The 22,859-nt window shown below is 40.3% G+C and overlaps 1 pseudogene; it reads right to left on the reverse strand.

Annotated features, from left to right (window-relative positions):
• Nucleotides 1–200: 200 nt before the first annotated feature.
• LOC119804995 lies at nucleotides 201–22,111 on the reverse strand (annotated as a pseudogene).
• Between the last annotated feature and the right edge of the window lie 748 nt (nucleotides 22,112–22,859).

Consider the following 22,859-nt stretch of genomic DNA (forward strand, 5'->3'; position numbering starts at 1 on the left):
TGATAAATTCATTCTCTTCTCAATAGTCAATTTCAAACTGAAATTTTCTTTAAGAGCAAACCTACCAAAGACTCCGGCTAGGTAAGTCTAGCTATAATCCAATTTGACACAGCAAAGCAATCATCTCTCTGGGGCACAGAGCACTCTTGCAACCAATTCCCTATTTGGAGTAATCTTTGTTCTCATCAGGGGCAAGGACTTTATTGGTTTACCAGAACAAATGGTCCTGGCCCCATCTCCTGCCCCACATCTGAGGATTTCTTGCAGTTCTCAACCACTGATAATTTCTCTGAATTGTTCTGTAGTGCAGGTATGGGCTTATTCATTTTACCATTTCCAACCTTTTGAGTCTTATAAAGAAGTGGTGAGATTTCATTTGCAGTTTGGTTGATTGCTTTTAAGATAGAATATTCTTATTGTCAGAACATCTGAAATGCAAGATCAAGAATGGAAATTCATATTATAAACCCTCACATAATCATTGTGAAGCAGTAGAAAAATGAAACATTAAATCCTGCTTACATCGCTTTTCATGCTGAATTCAGTATCTAACACGGGAATGGCAGAAAATAAGTCTGCTGTTGGTTTGTAAATATTTCCACCATTAAAATAAGGAAGCACTGATTGTTTTTAGGTTTGATTCCATTATTTTCCTGTAAAATAAAAAAAGTAACTGTCACATAGCATTTGAGGCACTAATGGGAATAAAGCAACTCCTCCCACTTCCACATAGTTAACAGCATGTATATGTTGATGACTGGTTATTTCTTACTCTGATTTTTCCTGGTGTACCAGGCTATTTCTTATAGGCCACCAACCAACTCCCAAATCATGCTCAGCCTAGCTTAGGCTTGCTTCTAGTTAGCTTGTTTAACTTACCCTGTTTCTCATTATCTACCTTTTGCCTTGGGGCTTTTTACTTTTTTCCTGTCTGTATATCTTATTTTCACTGCTTCTTGGGTCTTTCTGTCTGGCAGCAGCCTGGCTTCTTGCCCTGGGTGTGTCTCTTGTTCTCACCTCCTTCTTATCTCTTGTTTTCTGCCTAGCAGCCCTGCCTATCCTTTCTTCTGCCTAGTTATTGGCCATTCAGCTCTTTATTAGAACATTCAGGTGCCTTAGGTAGGCAAGGTGATACAAATGCAACACATCTTTACATAATTAAATACACATCCTTACATCATGAAACAAATACAGCATAAAAAGTCACACACCTTTATACAGTTAAAATAATATTCTGTAGCATAAACAAATGTCATGTGTCTTTGCCTAGTTAAAGTAATATTCTACAACATCCTGGTTTGTGTTAAATAGGTTATTTAAATGCTGGTACTTGGTGTTGTATAAATGCCATCATTGGTCATTTTAGTTATGTCTTTGTGTAGTTTTAAAAAGCTGTGTACTTATTGCCTCACATTTAAATTTCTTTTTTTGCATTTATTCTCTCTCTCTCTCTCTGTCTCTCTGTCTCTCTCTCTCTCTCTCTCTCTCTCTCTCTCTCTCTCTCTCTCTCTGTGTGTGTGTGTGTGTGTGTGTTGTATAAAGTTACATTCCAGAACCTGTTTGTGATAGAACAGTAAGTACCCTTCACTGTCCAGCACATCTTTAATACTGGTCTTGGTAGTGACGGCATCATCACACTTGAACCACTGGTGGTCCCTGTGGTGCCAAATGAAGCTTGTATAGTGGCCACTCTCCACGTTTCCCTGGTGATTAACCACAGCAAACAAGGAATACTTATTCTCATTGTTCCCACTATTGGTTGGCAGCTGCAACTGTCCATTCATTCAGGTTTCTTTACTTGATGCCATAAATGGTGTTATATACAGCTCCAAAGGAAAGGAAATGTAAGTAGTGGTCTTGTGCCTCTGTTTGGCTGAGTGTTCAAATCGTTTAAAATGAAAGCAGGCAACAACTGGCAACTTCTTCATAGTGAGCTGTTTGGTAGATTCTTGGTATCTTTGGCAACTACCACATTTGATTTTGGCACTGCTTCCTAAGTGCTCTGGCCTTGTAAACCTTCGCAAGCAGTCCGTGAGGGTACTAACGCCTGGTATGTGGTTTTCCCCATTCACGCTGCTCTCCTTCCCTGGACTCATAGGCCAGAAGGATGTGCAAGAGCCAGGCAAGTCCAGACTGATGTCCCAGCATGAGTCTATAGTGGTGGAGACACCATGGCAGACTTGATAGGTGACATCTGACTGCAGGCCACCTGTGAAGATTTGGTCTATGATGCAGTTACAATGGTTGGGATTGCTGGCCACTTTGCCAACATCATCGCCCTTGCAGTGCCTGTTCAGAACATCTAGGGCAGAGATGAGGAACTCGTGGGCATCCTGCTGCCTGTACCCTGCTAAATGACAAGTGTGTATCCACACCAGATGCAGTAACTTATGGGGGACATGAGGAGACAGGTTCCCAGAGTACAATTCTCAACAGACATCATATAGACTACACATATCTGCACTTAACATTTCACATGAATGCCTGTTAGAAAAGATATCTCTCAGTATTGACATGTTGGAAAAGTCGATGTTGTCAAGATGTGTTGGTCCTCCCTAAACAGAGAACTCTCAACAGAGGAATCTAAAATGGCTGAAAGACACTTAAGGAAATGCTCAAAATCCTTAGCCATCAGAGAAATGCAAATAAAAACAACTCTAAGATCCCATCTTACACCTGTAAGAATGGCCAAGATCAAAAACACTGATGACAACTTATGCTAGAGAGGATGTGGGGCACGGGAACACTCCTGCATTACCTATGGGAGTGCAAACTGGTACAGCTCCTTTGGATATCAGCATGGTTATTTCTCAGAAAATCAGAAAACAACCTACATCAAGACCCAGCAATACCACTTTTGGGTATATACCCAAAGGATGCTCAATTGTACCACAAGGACATGTGCTCAGCTATGTTCAAAGCAGCATTCTTTGTTATAGACAGAACCTGGAAACAACCTAAATGTCCTTAGACTGAAGAATGGATAAGGAAAATGTGGCCAATTTATACAATGGAGTACTACACAGCAGAAAAAATGACATTGTGTGATTTGCAGGCAAATGGATGTATGTTTTATATTGAGTGAGGTAACCCAGACCCAGAAAGACAAATATCACATGTACTCACTCATAAGTGACCTTTATACATAAAGCAAAGAAAAACCAGCCTACAGTTCACAATCCCAGAGAACCTAGACAAGAATGAGGACCCTAAGAGAGACATACCTGGATCTAATCTACATGGGAAGTAGAAAAAGACAAGATCTCCTGAGTAAATTGGGAACATGGGGACCATGGGAGAGGGTAGAAGGGGAGGGGAGAGGATGTGAGGGGAGCAGAGAAAAATATATAGCTCAATAAAAACAATAAAAAAATAAAATAAAAATTTAAGGAGTCTTAAATGAGCATTTCAAATATTTTTCACTACTTAGCTTCTTCATTGTTCCTTTGCATGCACCTTCCTTTTAATATGCTAATTTATATTAATAATATGTTAATTATTCATCATGCTAATTTCTTTACTTTCTGGCATAACAAATAATATGTGTCTATGTGACTAAATATAAAAAAGGTGTGTTGGTCCTCATAAACCTATACTGAAGTGTGAGATAATTTTTTGCTCTTTGACTAATGTCTATTTAGTTTGTAGCAACAAGAATCCTTTCTTGCTGTAGGACAATGGTCTTGTACTCTGTAAAGATTTGTTACTTGTATTTTAATAAAATGCTGATTGGCCAGTAGCCAGGCAGGAAATAGAAGCAGGGCAACTAAAACAGGAGAATTCTGGGAAGAGGAAAGGCTGAATTTGCAGTCCTCACCCAGACACAGAGGAAGCAAAAGGAGAATGTCTCACTGATAAAAGGTACTAAGCCACATGGCTAATACAGACAAGAATTCTGGGTTAATGTAAGCTATGAGAGTTAATAAGAAGCCTAAGCTAATAGGCCAACAAATTTATAATTAATGTAGGTCTCTGTGTGTTTCGTTGGGACTGAACGGCTGAGAAAACTGGGTGGGACAGAAACATCTGTCCACACTTCCTCCTAGGGTGAAGCTAATATTCTGGTGAGAAATGTATGCTTGTAGTTTGTTTAGTGTCCTTAGAACTGAAACATTCAATACAACTCCCTCCAAATGCTGCATGAAGGTCCTTAATTAACTCCAGCACAGCTTTTTAACAGCATAAGGCCATGTCTCTGGGGTAACCCAATCTCTTCATTCAAATGCCTGCTTGAGAAAGCTTGGGATGGCCATATTTACAATTTCTTCTAGGCAGCACTCTACCATAGCGCCCCTACTTCCATTTTTAGTACATTTACTAAAACTGAATTACAGTTGTAAATATGTGTATTTGATCTCTCAAGGATCTGAGAGCCATTTCCTTTCCTGCAATGCTTTCCTTGAGCATAGAAAGTGGGCAATTAGAACATTCCAACGCATCTTAGCAGAAAAGACATTATAAGGACTAGAATAACTTAGGGAACAACCTGTAGTGTCAGCGTCTGTGGCTGAAGGATCAGAGGATTTTTCATCAGGCCGGATCTCTTTTATTTATTTATTTATTTATTGAAATGTTATTTACATTGGTGTTTTGCATGCATGTATGTGTGAGGGTGTCAGATATTGGAGTTACAGACAATTGTCAGCTGCCATGTGAGTGCTGGGAGTTTAACCTGAGTCCTCTGAAAGAACAGTCAGTGCTCTTAACTGCTGAGCCATCCCTCCAATCACCATGATGAATCTCTGTGTACAAGACAAGATCCTGCCTTCACCAACCTTTTCAGGACCCATAGTCTCTACCACAGGGTGAACACACTGCCTTAGAACTTGTATGGAGGAGGGGGGTAATAAGTAAGAAAACCTTCTGACTCACCCCTGTGCCTCTATGTCAGTGGTTCTCAACCTTCAATATGAGGAACTGTGACCCTTCAATACAGTTCCTCATATTGTGGTGACCCCCAACCCTATAATTATTTTTGTTGCTACTTCATAACTGTATTTTTTTGCTACTGTTGTGAATCATAATGTAAATATCTGATATGCAGGATATCTGATAGGCGATCCCTGGGAAAGCATCCTTTGACTCCAAAAGGGTTAAGACCCACAGGTTGAGAACATGCTGCTTTAAAGATATTATTGTATCTTCCTCCCTTTCCATTCATCTTCCCAGCTTCCATTCCAGCTCCAAGAAAGTCTTCAGTTTCCCGTACCTTTCCCTTCACCACCTCCACAAGGTTTCTGCTTCTTTGTTTATTTAAAGGTCTAGGTAACATGGGCTCCAATTATTCCTTTGCTAGTCTTCTCCCTTGACCACTTCATAAGTCTCGACACAAGGGGCACATGCTGGCCTGATGTCCACACAGAAAAAAAAAAAAAAAACTTCATCGATGTTAGGTGGGATAGGGATTCAGAGAAATAGAAATTCTTTTCACATCAATCTCTATGGGACCAATTAGAGGCTAACCCCGGGAGCTGAAGTGAAGAGAGGGTCATTATTCTTAAGAGGAGGGAGAGGGAGCGTAAATAATGTAATCCGGCTTTGATAGACCTGAGCTCAGATCAAACACTTAGTCTCTGTGAGCCTTTGCAGTGTCTTTTGTTAATTGAAAACTAAAAGTCCTGTCTGTGTTGCATGCTGAACCACAGGAAAGACTGTTCCTAACGTAACAAATTGGCTAATCATTTTTAACTCTACAGAGGTGTGAAAGCCATACTCATTCAGTGGGAACAAAACTTCAAACCTTGGACTTTGCCTTTTGTTGTCGTAGAGCTTGGAGTTATAATACTGGAGATGCCGAACAGCTGTGATCTGTAGCTTTCAGCCCTCTACACAGTCACAAGCCACCATTACTTCACAGTGTACTTGGTGTCTAAGCTACAATGTGGTTAGGTGTATTAAGGACGTTTCTACATATGGTATTTTCAATCTGTGATGGGCTTGTCTGTACATAAACCTAGGTACACAGATGAGCATCCATATGCATAAAAAGGTCCTTATAGCACACATAAACTGCCACTTCTTGTGCTTGGTACCTACCTCAGAATCAGAAGGTGGGACGACAATGCCTGATAAATAGATTGCAGGAAAAGTGGCCAACTTTGTACTTTCAGAGTTACTGTTCAGTTCACCTAACATCCCTCCTTGGCAGTTCATACATAGGAACATGCACTCAAGAAATACAAAGCAACTCTTTTCACTAATATTCTTGTGCCAGGATATGTTATAAGAAGCACAAAAAAATGCCAGGTGGTGGCGACGCACACCTATAATCCCAGCACTGGGGAGGAGGCACAGAGGAAGGTGGATCTCTTGAGTTTGAGGTCAGCTTAGTCTAGAGAACTAGTTCCAGGACAGCCAAAGCTACACAGAGAACCCGGTCTCAAAAAAGAACACACACACACACAAAAAAAAAAGAAAGAAAAGAAAAAGAAAAAGGGGCAGCACTTTGTGTAATAAAAGAATTCATAGTCCAGGAGAAGTTCCCTTCCATTTGACAGAAATAAAACACAAGGTTACAGTCCCCAGAAAAACTGCTAAGCTTAGGGATTGCTGCCCTTCTGGTCAACTCTTGAGAATATTATTTACCAACAAATATGTCGACTGCAACATTAATTTCTCTGGGAAAGTTGCCATCTCCACTGAAACTTCATGCACCCCATAGTTGCCTCCCCAACATTAGAGTCAGTGACTTTAGAACAATGGTTCTCAAGCTGTTGGTCTTGACCCGCATAGGGGTTGCATATCAGGTATTTACATCACGATTCATAACAGTAGCAAAATTACAGTTTTGAAGTAGCAACGAAATCATTTAATGGTTAGGGGTCATCACAACATGAGGAACTGGATTAAAAAGTGGCAGCATTAGGAAGCTAAATTATCTTGGATCTGTAGCCATTTATTAGCCATCATTACTTACCTCTGTGCGTGATCTTTGTGACAATTAGGTAAACCCTAACAGGCCTCTAGCTTCTCCCAAACCAAAGGCTAAGAATATCATCACTTGGCATCTAAGCCCTATGGCATGGATTTTCCTGCTTTATCTACCTACCTGATAATGCACTAATGTATATTAAAGTGCCTTCATTTATTTCTTTCTTTTATCTTTAATTGGTTTTAGAGATGAAGCCTTACTACACAGGCCTGGCTGGCCCAGAACTCCCTCTGTAGACCAGGCTGGCCTCTATCTCACAGAGACTCACCTGACTCTGCCTCCTGAGTGCTGGGAATAAAGGTGTGAACCACCATGCTCAGCTGTTCTTTAATGTCTAAAAACATCAAGAAACTGTTGCCATATTGGAATATGTTTTTTGAGGCAACTTTAATCTGTGTTTGGGTCACGGTCATTCATATTTAGCTCCAGAATATCTTTTACTCCTGTGAGGTGAGAGCTGAGTTTTTGCATCAACAACATAGAATATGAAACATAAAGATTCCTATGAAATTATTATTTTCTGTTCACCTACACAAATGATGTTTTTAAACAAAGCTACAATATGTCATAAATCATGGCAGATAGTAATAATAGTGATGATAATTAAGTAGTATGTATAAAAAGTTTAATGACACTTTTACAATGCTTTCTGTTGCCTGATCTAGAAATATTTGCAGTTCTGGGTTATGTGTCTGGTGGGACATTCTGCCACTAGACTACTTTCCCAATCCCCCTAGTTATTTGTTTTAATTCTAATTTATATAAAAATGTAAATTTTACTTATGGCTACACTGTCACTGTGTGTACCTCTGGACTACAACACCATCTTTGATACAGGTATGCATTATGTCAAATCAGTATAATTGCTCTGACTAGTTTTATGTCAACTTGACATACGCAAGAGTCATTTTGGAAGAGGGACCATTAATTGAGAAGGTGCGTCCACCAGATTGCTCTATAGGCAAGCCTGTGGTGCATTTTCTTGATTGATGATTGACGTGGAAGGGCCCAGCTTATCATGGACTGTGCCACCTTTGGGCTAGTAGTCCTGGGGTTGTCTATAAGAAAACAGGCCGAGCAAATCATGAGGAGCAAGCCAGTAGACAACAACCCTTCATGTCGTCTGCTTCAGTTCCTGCATCATTCTATGAGGGAGAAGTGTAGGTTTGAAATTAACCCTTTCCTCCCCACGTAGCTTTGGTTGTGGTGGTTTATCACAGCAGTAGAAATGTTAAGACATAGTTAACACGTCCATACCTGAAATATTTCTCATGTCTTAAAAAACCTTTCATTACATTTGTTCTTTGACAGTTTTATATATGTGTTACAGTACATTCTGATTCCTATCATCCTCACCATCTTATCTCCCTCTCTCACCCCCCCCCCGTTACCCATCTCCTCCTCCCTACAAGTTCCTTTCAATATTCACCATTTGCGGGGCAGGGATTAGCGTTTCACTCTGTAGTGTTAGCTGACCTGAAACTTGCTATTCAGACAAAGCTGGTCTTAACCACACAGAGATCTGCCTTCCTCTGTCTCCTGAGTGCTGGAGTTAAGGGCATGGAACACCATGCCCAGTCTGTCTGTTTATGTCTTTTACCAATTAGCATAATATAAGATATTAGAAATCATTATGCTACTTTGAACAAAGTATGCATTCGTGAGTTTCTCTCATTCCCATCCCCCAAGCCCGACTCCCCCAGCCCTCCTTGTTGCCTCCTCAGTTTCTTTTCCCTTTTTTCTTTTTAATGTTCCAAGTGTCCTTTTGCCCATAATAAGGAAATGGAACCAATCTAGATGCCTATTAACTGACGAATGTATAATGAAAGTGTGGTACATATTGACAATGGAATTTTATTCAGCTATAAAGAAAAATAAAATAATAAAATTGGCAGAAAATAGATGGATCTAAGTGAGGTGACCCAAACTTAGAAAGGCAAAAACTGCATGTTCTCTCTCATACGTGGATCCTAGATATAATGTGTACATGGTTAGGCATAAACATATTTAGAGTATGAGTGAAGCCAATATTATCATGTCTTTTAAAAGAGAACATTCATAATTGCCTCTTCCAGATATTTTGAAAATATAAAACATACCCTTTCTAATTCTAAACATCCTATCATGTAAGAGAACAGCATAAAGTTTTCCTTCTATACAAGTGTTAGTTTTAACTCCTTGACTAATCAAAGAGATTTTCTCCCACCATCTTACACACTTTCTTCTTTGGTGACCACATAAAACTAGCAGAAAATACTTCAGGAAAAGTATTTATTATAGATAAAGAGTTTTAGGATAAATATCAAAGGTGTGAGAAACAAAAGCAAATAATAGAAAAAAATTGAATTGTATCAAACACAGCAAAGGTACCAAGCAAGAGACTGATGAGACAATCTACACAATGGGAGAAAGTATTTGTCACTAGACATATGCTAAGAGATTAATATTTAAATTATATAAAGGAACTCCTAATACCAAACAGCCAAAACACAAACATATTAATAAATATGGGCAATAGGCCTACATAAACATTTTTCAAAAGAAGACATGCAAATGGATAACCAGTGCTTTACAGAAAATAGTCAGCTTCACTCATCAACCCACAGTGTGAATCCTAACCATAATGAAGTAAATCACTTAAACAAACTCATATCAGATGAGATAGAAGCAGTAAATAAAAATCTTCCATCTGAAAAAAAATCTCGGGGCCAGATGGATTCATCAAAAAGCTCCACCAGTCCTTTGAAGTAGAACTCACACAAATACTCCTCAAACTATTACATGAAATAGAAAAGGAAGGAACATTTCCAAATCCCCTTAACAAAGCCAGGATTACCCTGATACAAAAAACCAGGCAAAGACTAGGTGAAAAAGGGAAAATTAGGGCTGGAAAAATGGCCAGCGGTTAAGAGCACTGGCTGCTGCTTCACAGGTCCTGAGTTCAATTTCCAGCAACCATAAACATCTATAATGAGATCTGGTGCCCTCTTCTGACTTAAAAGTCATGTGTGCAGATAAAGCACTCAAACATAAATAAGTAAATCTTTTTTAAAAAGAGAGAGAAAATTATAGGTCAATATCTTTGATGAACATAGATGCAAAAATTCTCAACAAAGCACTTGAAAAACTGAATTCAAGAACACACCATAAAGAATATCCACCATGATCAAATAGGCTTCATCCCAGCAATGCATAGATAGTTCAAAATACACAAATCAATAAACATAACCCACAATATAAATATACTAAAGGACAAGAACTACATGATCATCTCATTAGATGTGGAAGCAGGCTTTGACAAATTCCAATATCCTTTCCTGATAAAAGTTGTGGAGAATTTAGGGTTACAAGAGATACCTCCCAACATAATAAAGGTAATATACAGAAAACTCACAGTTAGCATTTTCCTAAAGGAACAAACACAAAAGCATTTTTTATCAAAATCAGGAACAATATAAGAATGTCCATTCTACCCCTTCCTCCTATTCAGTGTAGTACTTGAAGTCTTAGCTAGAGTAATAAGAGATGTAAAGGAAATACATAAAAAAGGAAGAAGTCAAAGTATACTTATTTGCAGATGATAGTATGTATTTTATACATAAAAGACCATAAATACTCCAACAAAACTCCCACATCTGCTAAACATATTCAGCAAAGTAACAGGATAGAGAATTAACCCACAAAATCAGTATTTTTCTATACACAAATGACAAATATACCAAGAAAGAAATCAGGGAAGCAATATTATTTACAATAGCGTGAAATTTTTTTGAATAAGTCTAACCAAAGAAATGAAAGATTTGCACAATGAAAACTTTAAGACACTAAAAAAGAAATTGAAGAAGATATCAGAAAACAGGAATACCTCCTGCAATTATGGGTTTGTATGGTTAATACTGTGGATATGGCCGTCCTATCAAAAGCAATCTACAGATTCAATGTAATTTCCATCAAAATTTCAATCCAATTCTCACAGAAAGTTAAAAAAATTAATCTTAAATTTCATGCAGAAATATATAAGATTGAGGATATCCAAAACAATCTTGAATAATGATAACATAACATTTCTGGAGGCATCACCATCCCAGAGTTCAGGTTACACCACTGAGCTACAATAATAAAAACAGAATGATACACAGAGAGAGAGAGAGAGAGAGAGAGAGAGAGAGAGAGAGAGAGAGAGAGAGAGAGAGGAAGAGAGAGAGAAAGAGAGAGACAAACATACAAAATAAAACAGAATAATCGATCAGTAGAATAGAATTGAGGATCTATATAGAGCTACACTCCTTACATGTAGGTCCTCAGTTCTATTCTATTGATTCTACCTACACCTGTTTTTTTTTTTTTTTCCGAAGAGAATAAATAATATGTAGAGAATAAACACATGTAGAAGAATGACATTAGATCCTTCTCTCTCATCCTGGAAAAAAACCTTTCAATTTCAAATGGATCAAAGACCCCAAGAGAATTGAAATATTTCCCTCTAGAGGGAAGAGCAAGGCTAAGTGGAGTCAGGGCAAGGTTGGGTAGCTCCAGTAAACTGATGAAACATATCAGATTATGGAAATATATAATATGATACTTGTAAGACCCAAGAAACTCAGAAATCTGTGCTTCACTAGCAGCCCCCCCCCCAAGGATGTATAAGAGGCACATGACTGCTTTGAAGCTGAAGGCTCTTCAGTGGCGCTGCCTCTTGTGCAAGGCATCCAGGGCTCATCCTATAGTTATTGCCACTGATGCTGATGTGGGCATTTTGGGGACAAGTGGCCCATGGCCCTGTAAGTAATCCCCAAAAAAGTCATTATACCATAAAAATAAAAGAAACTCAACATAAGACCTAATACCTGAATATAAGAGAGAAGAGGAGAGAGAGAGGGGGGGGCACTCTGGACAGGATCCCAATAGTGCAGGCATTAAGATCAACAATTACTAAAGGGACCTCCTGGAACTTAACAGCTCTGTACAGCAAAGGACACCATCATTTGAGTGAAGAGGCAGTCTACAGAATGGAAAACAATAACAACAACAGCAACAGACCTTTACTGTCTATATATCTGACAAAGGGTTAGTATCAATAGTATGTAAAGAACTAAGGGAAAAAGGCCTAAACATCTAGGAAATAAACATCCCACTCCCTGGCTCCTATATACTCATAGTCAGGTATAATGCAAAATACATTTAGTCCAACTTCAAAAGTCCCCATAGTGTTTCAGTCTCAACACTGTTAAAAAGTCTAAACTGTCAATTCTCTTCTGAGACTCAAGGTTTTCTCTTAATTGTAGCCTCCTGTGCCACCAACTGGGGACCAAGTCCTCAAATATCTGAGCCTATGGGAAAGAGTTCTCATTCAACCCTCACAAAGAATTAAACTGGAGTGGAAGCTGGGAGGGCAGCACAACAGGAGGCAATATGGGGAAGGGTAACACTAAAGAGCTTTTTTTAAAGTCATATGGAAACCCATTACTGTCATGAAGTCCCACTCTAGCTACTGACAATGACTGCTGGGAAAGGAAACGCTAGTTTTAAGAAAGAAGCCCCTGGTAGTTCAACCACACTCCAGTGAAGGCAATATACACAAGAATATATGAGCAGCATAAATTGGACTTGATAAGTTTAGCCAGGGATAAAAATTGTTTGAGTAGGTAAGGGGGAGTGTGTCTAGGAGGAGTTGGGGGGAATTGAATATTATCAAAACACATTGTATGAAATTCTCAAGAACTAATTTTTTTAAAAAATACAAGCATTTCACTTAACTTACTAGTTAACATTTTTAGATTGTAGGACTTTCTGTTTTCAAAAATGTCAGCCCACCATGTCTTCTGTAGTCTTTTTATTTTTCCTTCGAGAGAGGGTTTTGCTGTAGCTCTTGTAGACCAGACCAGGCTGGCCTCAAACTCACAGAGATCTGCCTGCCTCTGCTCCGGAGTGCTGGGATTAAAGGCGTGCACCGCCATTGCCTGGCTTCTTCTGTAGTCTTTGTATCAGGCAATCTAGTCATTTGAATCTATCAACTCCTCATATTACAATTCTGTAATTTCTTAAAGCTCTGAAACACATTCGATGCCACTCATATTTTAAAATTCTGTTTCTCAGAGAGGATGGTTTTAAAGTTCAGAAATTATTTAAAAAATTGTGAAACTGAAGTTAGATTTCAAAAGAGTCACAGTTAGGTAATGAAGTTGAGAAAGTCCTTTTTAGCTTGGTTACATTTTTTTCTGGTATTTCTTTTTCTTGATTTTTTTTTTAAAAAATTGTCTTATTTCTGAGTAGAGGCCATGCTTTTAGAGAAGTGAGTTTTTACCGCAATCCACGTGTGAGGCTGAACTCATGTCAACTGACTGTTTTCTAGCCTGAACAATGATGATATCCTTGACTGGTTTCTAGCTAGACTCCTCAGATGCTTCTTCAAAATGTCTCATCCTTGTTCCCTAAAGACTTGAATAAAAGCTGGCAATGTTTTCTAACAACTCAAGGCCACATTCAGAGTTACACAGTTTGCTCAGATTCCCACTCCATCTCCGAACAAAAAGCCTTTCTGAGAAAACTCCCATTTGCCAAAATATTTTTTTACCTAATGCTTGAAGATACCTATAGCCTCTGAACCCCGCTCTGGGGCCACGTGACTGTGTGCATGCAGGTTAGCACATCCAGATGAGTGTCACAGAGTCTGGACTCTGCTTTCTGCTGTATGACTCTGGTCTAGATCTACTGTCTCCTCCCAAGTCCTTTGTTGTTACTTTAAAATTCATTGTCACCTTCCTAAAAACCAAAGTTGTTTTCAGTTAAGCATGGTGCCTTTCTTCTATTGCAGTAGTGTATTACCGATTAAAACCTCCCATTACCTCCTTTAAGTAGTGCCTTTGCTTGTCTTTGGTAGGTTCCTTATCTTATCCTCAAAGGTCAGTTTTGAAGAAATGACTTAACAATTTCTGTTTTACTATAATCCTCTTTTTCTCATTTTAATGTATTTTCAAATAAGATTATTTTTCTCTCAGTTTGAAAATGTGATTATATTGTGATATATAATAATGTATATATTATTTATATTATATAGGCCAATATTTTAATGTTTTTATGACCCAGAAAAAAGATATCCACCTTTTATGCACATCTCTAAGGAGCCTATGCACTTCCATTTCTGTACAGTGAAAAATTTCATTAACCACTTCTACATTTTTTTGGTAAAACTGAAATGTTATCACAAACAACATTTTATTATGAAAAATCTCAGCATCATAGTTAAACAAATTTCTCTCATTTTATCAGTGGAGTAGAAAAAGTGCACACATTTGTCAGATGCAATTTGTAATTACATTTGAGAAGTTATACCCACAGACAAGTGTACCTCTCACCCATCATCAAAGAAGCTTCTCTTTGTAGCACAGGGAGGCCATCACAGAAACCCACAACTGGTCAAATGGCTCCCTCAATCAAGACATCTGTTTCCTTGTTCTCCCTCTCTGTCCTTCCTCAAACCCAACCATCACATTCCCTCATGTTCTCCTCCCCTCTCCTCTTCACCCCTCTTAATTTACTCAGGAGATCTTATCTACTTCCCCTTCGGAGGGGCATCCATGCATGTCTCTCTTAGGGTACTCTGAGGAGAGGAAGGAGGGATTATATGAGCAAAAGGGTCAAGATTACAATGGGGAAAACCACAGACACAGCTGACTAGAGCTAGTGGGAACTCACTGACACCACCTCTGGGCTGATAGCTGGGGAACATGCATAAGATGGAACTAGGCCCTCTGAATGTGGGTGACAGTTGTGTGGCTTGGGCAGTCTACGGGAGCCACAGGCTGTGGGACCAGGATTTATGCCCAGTGTATGAACTGGCTTTTTGGAGCTCATTCCCTATGGAGGATACCTTGCTCAGCCATGATACAGAAGGGAGGGGCTTGGTCCTGCCTCAACTTGATATGGTGGGGGAGAAGGTGGGTGTGGGTGGGAGGAGGGAAGTGAGGGGGAACTGTAGTTGGTATGCAAAATGAAAAAAACTTTAAAAAGGCATACTCAGAAGACTTTAAAAATTACTTTAAATAAAAATTTTAGATTTTATTATAAAAACATTGCTATGGGACAAGGCCAGTTCAGGCACCTTCTCCTCCATTGACCAGAGTCCTAGCTGGGATCATCCCTGTGGACATCTGGGAACCCCTCTAGAGTCAAGCCTCTTGTCAACCCCACAATGCCTCCCTTAATTAAGATATTTCCTTTCCTGCTCCCATATCTGTTCTTTCTCCATCTCAACCATCCCACTCCCCCAAGCTCTCCCCAACCCTCCACATATTCCCTCCTCTCTCCCCCTCTCCCCTTCCTACCCCATCCCTACCCCCATGTTCCCAACTTTTGCCTGGCGATCTTGTCTGCTTCCAATATCCAGGAGGATCTATATGTGTTTTTCCTTGGGTTCACCTTATTACTTAGGCTCTCTAAGATCGCGAACTATAGGCTCAATGACCTTTGTTTATGGCTAGAATACACTAATGAGTGACTACAGACCATATTCATATTTTTGGGTCTGGGTTATCTCACTCAGGATAGTATCTTCTACTTCCATCAATTTGCATGCAAAATTCAAGATGTCATTGTTTTTTACCGCTGCGTAGTACTCTAATGCATATATATTCCACACTTTCATTACTCATTCTTCCATTGAGGGGCATCTACGTTGTTTCCAGGTTCTGGCTATTACAAATAGTGTTGCTATGAACATAGTTGAACAAATGCTTTTGTAGTATGATTGGGCATCTCTTGGGTATATTCCCAAGAGTGGTATTGCTGGATCCTGAGGTAGGGTGATTCCCAATTTTCTGAGAAACTGTCACACTGATTTCCAAAGTGGTTGCACAAGTTTGCATTCCCACCAGCAATGGAGTAAGTTTCCCTTATTCCACATCCTATCCAGCATAGGTTATCATTGGTGTTTTGATTTTAGCCATTCTGACAGGTGTAAGATGGTATCTCAAAGTTGTTTTGATTTGCATTTCCCTGATAGCTAAGGAAGTTGAACACTCGTCTGGTGCCAGATGGAGATAGAGACAGAGACCCACATGGGAGTACTGGATTGAGCTCCCAAGGTCCAGTTGAAGTGCAGAAGGAGGGAGAATATGTCCAAGGAAGTCAGGACCACGAGGAGTTGATCCACCCACTGAGACAGTGTGCCTGAACTAATGGGAGCTCACCAAAGCCAACTGGACTGGGACTGAATGAGCATGGAATCAAACTGGACCCTCAATGTGGCTGACAAATGGGGCAGACTGAGAAGCCAGTGATAATGGCACTGGGATTTGTCTCTACTGCATGTACTGGCTTTTTGGGATCCTAGTCTATTTGGATGCATACCTTCCTAAGCCTGGATAGAGGGGGGAGGACCTTGGACTTCCCACAGAGCAGGGTACCCTGCCCTCTCTTAGGACTAGAGGGGGAGAGGGAGATTGAGTGGGGAAGCTGGAGGGAAATGGGAGGAGGGGAGGAAGTGGAAATTTTGATTTGATTTGATTTGATTCCTATTATTTATAAAGTAATAAAAAATTATCAGAGAAGAAAATAAAAACCTTGCAAATGACATACTTTATTTCTTAATGAATTTATTTATTCTGACTGCATAGAAGCTTATTGAGACAGACTTTGGGCATGGTCAATCTCATGCACTGTGTTGGTGTGGGTCAATATGGTGTCTAACTTAGAGGATTCCTGCTGTTCTTCCTAAAATAGGTTCTTTTCTTCATGTATCTATGATATGGGATCTGCCAATTCTGATTCTGTTCTCTTTTTCAGAATGTAGCAGTGCTACCATTACTGAAATGAATGTTTTTTTTCTCTGAAAAACAATCATTGTTACTTGAATGGTATAGAATGTTAGTGCTATAGATGGGCTTTAGCCATGAATGTGAGGGATTTAGAGGAAATGCTTAGAGTGGACTACCGTGTATGCCTACATGAATTTTTCAGTAACTGGTAATTTTGTTTTTTTTTCCTAGTATTTTGTTTTTTTTTTTCTAATTAATACATGAATTCAGAACTTTGATTCTGAGTTCAGCAGTATTTTGGAGTGCCCAGCAACTTTGAAGCTTACATGAAGCTTTTATTTGGACTGCAAGAGGGCTAAAATGCTTCAGCAGTGTGCATGTAAATACTTTATATGAACTGTATGGTAAAGACATCCGCCAGTTTCTTCAAGTGCCTCTTTTCCTTAACTTTTCAGAGATGATCCATGGAATGTTGAGTAACAATTATACTTTTATTATTACACATTAGTTACATAAGGAGTTTTGTATAATTAAAAAAGACTAATTTGTTTGTCACACTGTGTTAAACTACCGTCATGTTCAGCTTTCTCACATGTCATGGTAGACCTAGCCTATCCAATCCTGTGATTTGAAGAATGTTCCTTATTCATTACAGTTTTAAGTTACTATAAAGTTCAAATAATCATTAATTCCCAGATCATGTATCTCGTCAAATGTATACTAAAATATTTGTTTATAATGATTTTGTAAATGTTATTTTTATTTTTAACTTGCAGATTATTAGTTGCTAAGACACAAAAATGCAATGTATTGTTTGCAAATTGACTTGATACGTCAATTGTCCATTGCTGATGCAATAAATTGCTACAGACTTAGTGGCTTAAGACAGCAAAGATTTAATATTTTACAGTTCTAGAAGTAAAAAATCAGAAAAGAGTATTGGTTCACTAAAGTAAGTTTGTCATAAGAGACATATTTGTTCTAGGTGGGAGGAATCTTTTTTCTTCTAGTTTTTAGTTCTATGGTTCACCTACACTCTTTGACTTGTGATCATATCAGCCCACATTCAAATTCAGAATTTATGATAAATATTTTCTGGCGCTATTTTTCTCAGGTGATCTCTTTTTATTTCCTCCTCTACTGTTATATATGCTTATATGTTGTCTGGGTTTCTGTCCTGCCTGGTTTCTGTCCTCCCACCAAGTCCCACATCCATTTAGCCCCAAAGAAAACCATAAAGAGGTCTACATAAGTTATAAACTGATTGGCCCATTAGCTCAGGCTTCTTATTAACTCTTATAACTTATATTAGCCCATTATTCTTATCTGTGTTAACCACCTGTCTCGGTAGCTTTTTCAGCGGGGCAGGTCACATCTTCCTTCTTCGGTGTCTAGATGGGACTGGGGAGGAATGGGTTTTCTCCTTCCCAGAATTCTCCTGTTCTCATTGACCCGCCTCTACTTCCTGCCTGGCTACTGGTCAAGCAGCATTTATTTAAAACATAATTGACAGTCCAGTGCTCCAATGTGGGTATCTGTCTCTATCTCCATCTATCACCAGATGAAGGTTCTATGGTGATATGCAAGATATTCATCAGTGTGGCTATGGGAGAAGGCCAGTTTAGGCACCTTCTCTTCTGTTGCCCATGGACCTAGCTGGGGAAATTCCCTTGGACACCTGGGAACCCCTCTAGAGTCAAGTCTCTTGCCAACCCTAAAATGGCTCCCTTAGTTAAGATATCTTCTTCCCTGCTCCCATATCCACCCTTCCTCCATCTCAACCATCCCATTCCCCTAAGCTCTCCCCGATCCTCCCCTTCTCCCTTCTCTCTCCCCATTTCCCCTTCCCCCCAACCCACTCCCACCCCCCTGCTCCCAACTTTTGCCTGGCGATCTTGTCTACTTCCAATATACAGGAGGATAACTATGTGTTTTTCTTTGGGTTCACCTTCTTATTTAACTTCTCTAGTATCACGAACTATAGGCTCAATGTCCTTTGTTTATGGCTAGAATCCACTTATGAATGAGTACATACCATATTCCTCTTTTGGGGTCTGGGTTATCTCACTCAGTAAAGTGTTAGGCCCAGATGAAGAGCAGAAGGAGGGAGAACATGAGCAAGGAAGTCAGGACCGCAAGGGGTGCGTCCACCCACGGAGACGGTGGAATTGATCTAATGGGAGCTCATCAAGGCCAGCTGGACTGGGAGTGAACGAGCATGTGATCAAACTGGACTCTCTGAATGTGGCTGACAATGAGGGCGGACTGAGAAGCCAATGATAATGACACTGGATTTTGATTCTACTGCATGTACTGGCCTTTGGGGAGCCTAGTCTGTTTGGATGCACACCTTCCTAGACCTGGATGGGGGGGAGCTTGGACTTCCCAAAGGGCAGGGCACCCTGACTTCTCTTAGGACTGGAGAGCAAGGGGGAGAGGGAGCAGGGGCAGTGGGAGGGAAATGGGAAGAGGTGGAAATTTTAATAAATAAGTAAATAAAACATAATTGACAGAATATAGACAATTGTCCCACACCACTTATATTAAGTCTATTCAGATAATTCTATATGATATTCGTATTGTAAGGTCAGAATACCATTAATTACATACATAACTTGTATTCCATTGTGTGCTACAAAAGATGTTATAATCAATGGTTCTTTATAAGACCTGAACAGGACAAAGCCGGCACAGATAGGGAGGAACTTGTAAGGTCCCACCCCTAGTGAGGAATTATTGGTAGCTGATGGTTGCTGGGAAAGGAAGTATTTCCCTGGTAAGTTAACCACACTCCAGTGGATGGCATCATACCCATGTGTATTCAGGCAGCACTAAATGAACTTAAAGGGCAGTAAAATATTTAAATGAGAGGACATCAAGGTGGGAGAGGGAAGTGGTGAAGGGGTCTGTGAAGAAGTAGAGGGGAGAATGGGGGTAGTTAGGATAAAAATACATTGTATCCATGTAGGATATTCTCATAAAAATATATATTCTTAGAAATATGAGAATATATATATATATATACACTGAAATTATGTCAAGAAGTACAACTGAAAAGTTTCACAAAAGTTCACAGCAGCAGAATTAAACAGTAGAAACAACAACAAAAGAGTCATCAGCCAGCTACTGATAGGTTCATTGATATTATATAGTATGAGAAACAGAAAGAGAAGAGAGTAAAAATAGAACACTGTGTTTCTCAGACAAGGAAAGAATAAATGCATAGTAGCAACCTAATAAGAAGTAGATGTAAGCAAGGAGAATATTTGAAGGAATGGTAATCAAAAATTGAAAATGTGATTTTTTTTAAAAAAAAAAAACATAGATCTGTACATCCCAGAAGCTCAATCAACTCGACTTAAACTAAATATACAAATTCAAAGCTTGAAGTATCATAATTAAGCTGTCAAAAAGGACAAAGACTGAGAACAGTGTATGAGAAGGTTTTCCAAGGAGGGTGGACTTCATCAGTGTGTGTTGTGTGCACATGTGAAAAATCAGACTGGTGCTTGTCAATATGGGCAGTTAGTGCATGAAAATAGAAATCAAAATTAGGGGTCCAGCAAGAAGATTCAGCTGGTAAGGGCGCTTGTTTCCAGGCCTACCCTCTGAGTTCAGTCCCTGCAACCCCAGTGGCACAAGGAGAAAATGGACTCCCACAAGCTGTCCTCTGATTTCCTCATGCTTGCTGCGGCACACACAAACCCACACCCACACACGTACATCACATACACACTAAATAAAGAAATGTAATTTTAAAAGGTTAAGATGGCAAGGGGAAAGAAAAATCTGAAAGCAGCTAGCAGAATGACTCATCATATTCAAGGTATATTAAACTTATTAGAAACCATGGAAACCAGATTGCTACTGAATAACCTATTCAAAATGATGAAAGGAAGGGACTAAAAATACCTGTCTGGAAAACATATCTTTCAAGACTAAAAGAATAATCAAGATGCTCTCTGATGAACATAAATTGAGGTGATGTGTCACTAGCAAATCTTTTCTACAAAAACTACAGAAGGGGCTGGGTGGGACAATATGGAGTTGTAGAGCTACTCTAGACGCTGATGCAAAAGGATTATTTTAGTCTGTTATGAGCAACATAAAACATCATTTATTTTAAATAAATATGAGAGGGAGCCTTTTATGCTAAAATGAAACAATAAGACATTTGTTACTAATTTCAAATGGTTAAACATTAAGTAATAAAAAATGGTACACACACAAGGAAACACAAAAATAGTATTGTTGTCAATGTTTTCTTCTAATTTAAAAGACAGTCATGCGAAGTTATAATTGTGAAACTGTCTGATGGACTACAGTGCAAAAAGATGTCAATTGTACAACGATGTATAAAAAGGGGGGGGGAATAAAGCTGTAATTGGGCAAAATCTATGCATATTGTTGAAATTAAGTTGACATTGCTCCAAACTAGATTGCTTTATGACGTAAATTCTAACCACAAGGGGAATCACTAAGGTAGCTATTCAATAATATACCATAAAGAGAAAGCAAAATAATTGTAATTATCTGAACTTCCTAGTAGAAAAGGAGGTAACAATGGAATAGGAAGGGAGATAATGAATATAAGAAACTGAACTGGGGGAGGACACAGATGGTACTCTAAAGGACTTTTTGGTCTTGGAGGGCAGTTACAACCACAAACCTGCCTGGTGCCCCTGGCACTGAGTGATCAGGTACCATCATACCAAGTGCTGCTCAAGGTCTCGAGGCCCAGGCATGGGAGAGAGGAAAGACGTACAGTTCCATGCCATTTCTTGTGGCTGGGAAAAAGCCACGTGTGACCTAACCAAGAGTCCTCACACTGGGCAGTTGGGTGCCATTGGAGTGAGAGTACAGGGTGGGGAGGCAGAAGAGGCAGAATGGTTCATGGGCTGGAGAGAAAGGCAGATCTGGAGAGTGGAGGGTGTTAAAGAGCGGGCTGATGGGAAGTGCTCGCCTGGCCACTTGAGTCCAGGGAGATGTCTGTTCTTGGGTCATAAAAAGCCAGGTCTTGGACCTGGACCATGGAGCAGCTGAGGGGCCTTTTGTTGATGTCTGTGGTTCCTGTCACTATTGGGGTCTGTGCAGGAGTCTGTGGCTGAGTTGCCACCTGGGACCATTTTGGTGTGCAAGGACTGCTCTGCCATGGGGGCTTACTAATCTAGATTGCCTACACAGACACCCGGGGACTGCTGCTGAGAATTATGTTTGTGTCCCTGGCATGTCCTGGGTCTGTGTTGATATCCCTGGCCTAGGTTGCTGCCAGGGCCCACGTGGATGGCCAGGGTCTTGGCTGAGACCTGTGTCCATGATGGTGTCTGAGGGCTGTGCTACTGCTGAAATCAGGCCTATCTGGGTGGCCAGGGCTGTCAACTGAGGCCATGATATTGCTCAGACTGGCGCTAGAGGCAAGGGCCATGTCTGGGTCTGGGGTTTTTCTGTAGCCAAACAGGGTCTGTGTTGATGTCTGTGACTCCTCCTAAAGCCATTGAAGACCAGCCAATGCCAGGGGTCTGGGCTGCCACCTGAGGTTCTGTTGGTATATGAGGGCCATGCTGCTGCAGGGGTCATGCTGGTCCGGGTAGCCCGGGCTGCCACCTGGGACCATGTTGACACTGGGGCCTGGGCTACTGCCTAAGAACATGTCTGGGTCTGTGGTCCTTCCACAGTCAGGATCTGTATTGATATCCATGGTCCACATTGCCACCAAGAACCACATAGATGCCGGGGATCCGGGCTGCAACCTATGGCAGTGAGGGTGTTCAAGGGCCATGCTGCCACCAGGGACATTCTGAACTGAGTGGCCTAAGCTGTTACCCAGGGTCATAGTGTTGGTTGGGCCAGGACTGGTGCACAGGGTCATGTCTGGGTCTGTGGCCCTGTGGAGACTGGGGTCTGGAGTGGTATCTATACTCTAGTTGCCACCGAGGGCTCTTCGGATGCCCACAATCTGGTCAATCACCTGGACCATGTTGATGCTGGGAGGCCATGCTGCCACTGAGGTGTGCTGGTCTGGGCAGCCTGCTGCCACCAGGCCTTGGTGGCATCTGGGACTGAGCTACTACCGAGGGTCATGTCTGGGTCTGTAGTCCTGCTTCAGCTGGGGTCTGTGGTAATGTCCATGTCCCGTTTGACCATGGAGGTCATTGGAACCATGCTGTGCTGAG

This window comes from Arvicola amphibius, chromosome X (genome assembly GCF_903992535.2).
Source record: "Arvicola amphibius chromosome X, mArvAmp1.2, whole genome shotgun sequence".
NCBI classification, from domain to species: Eukaryota; Metazoa; Chordata; class Mammalia; order Rodentia; family Cricetidae; genus Arvicola; species Arvicola amphibius.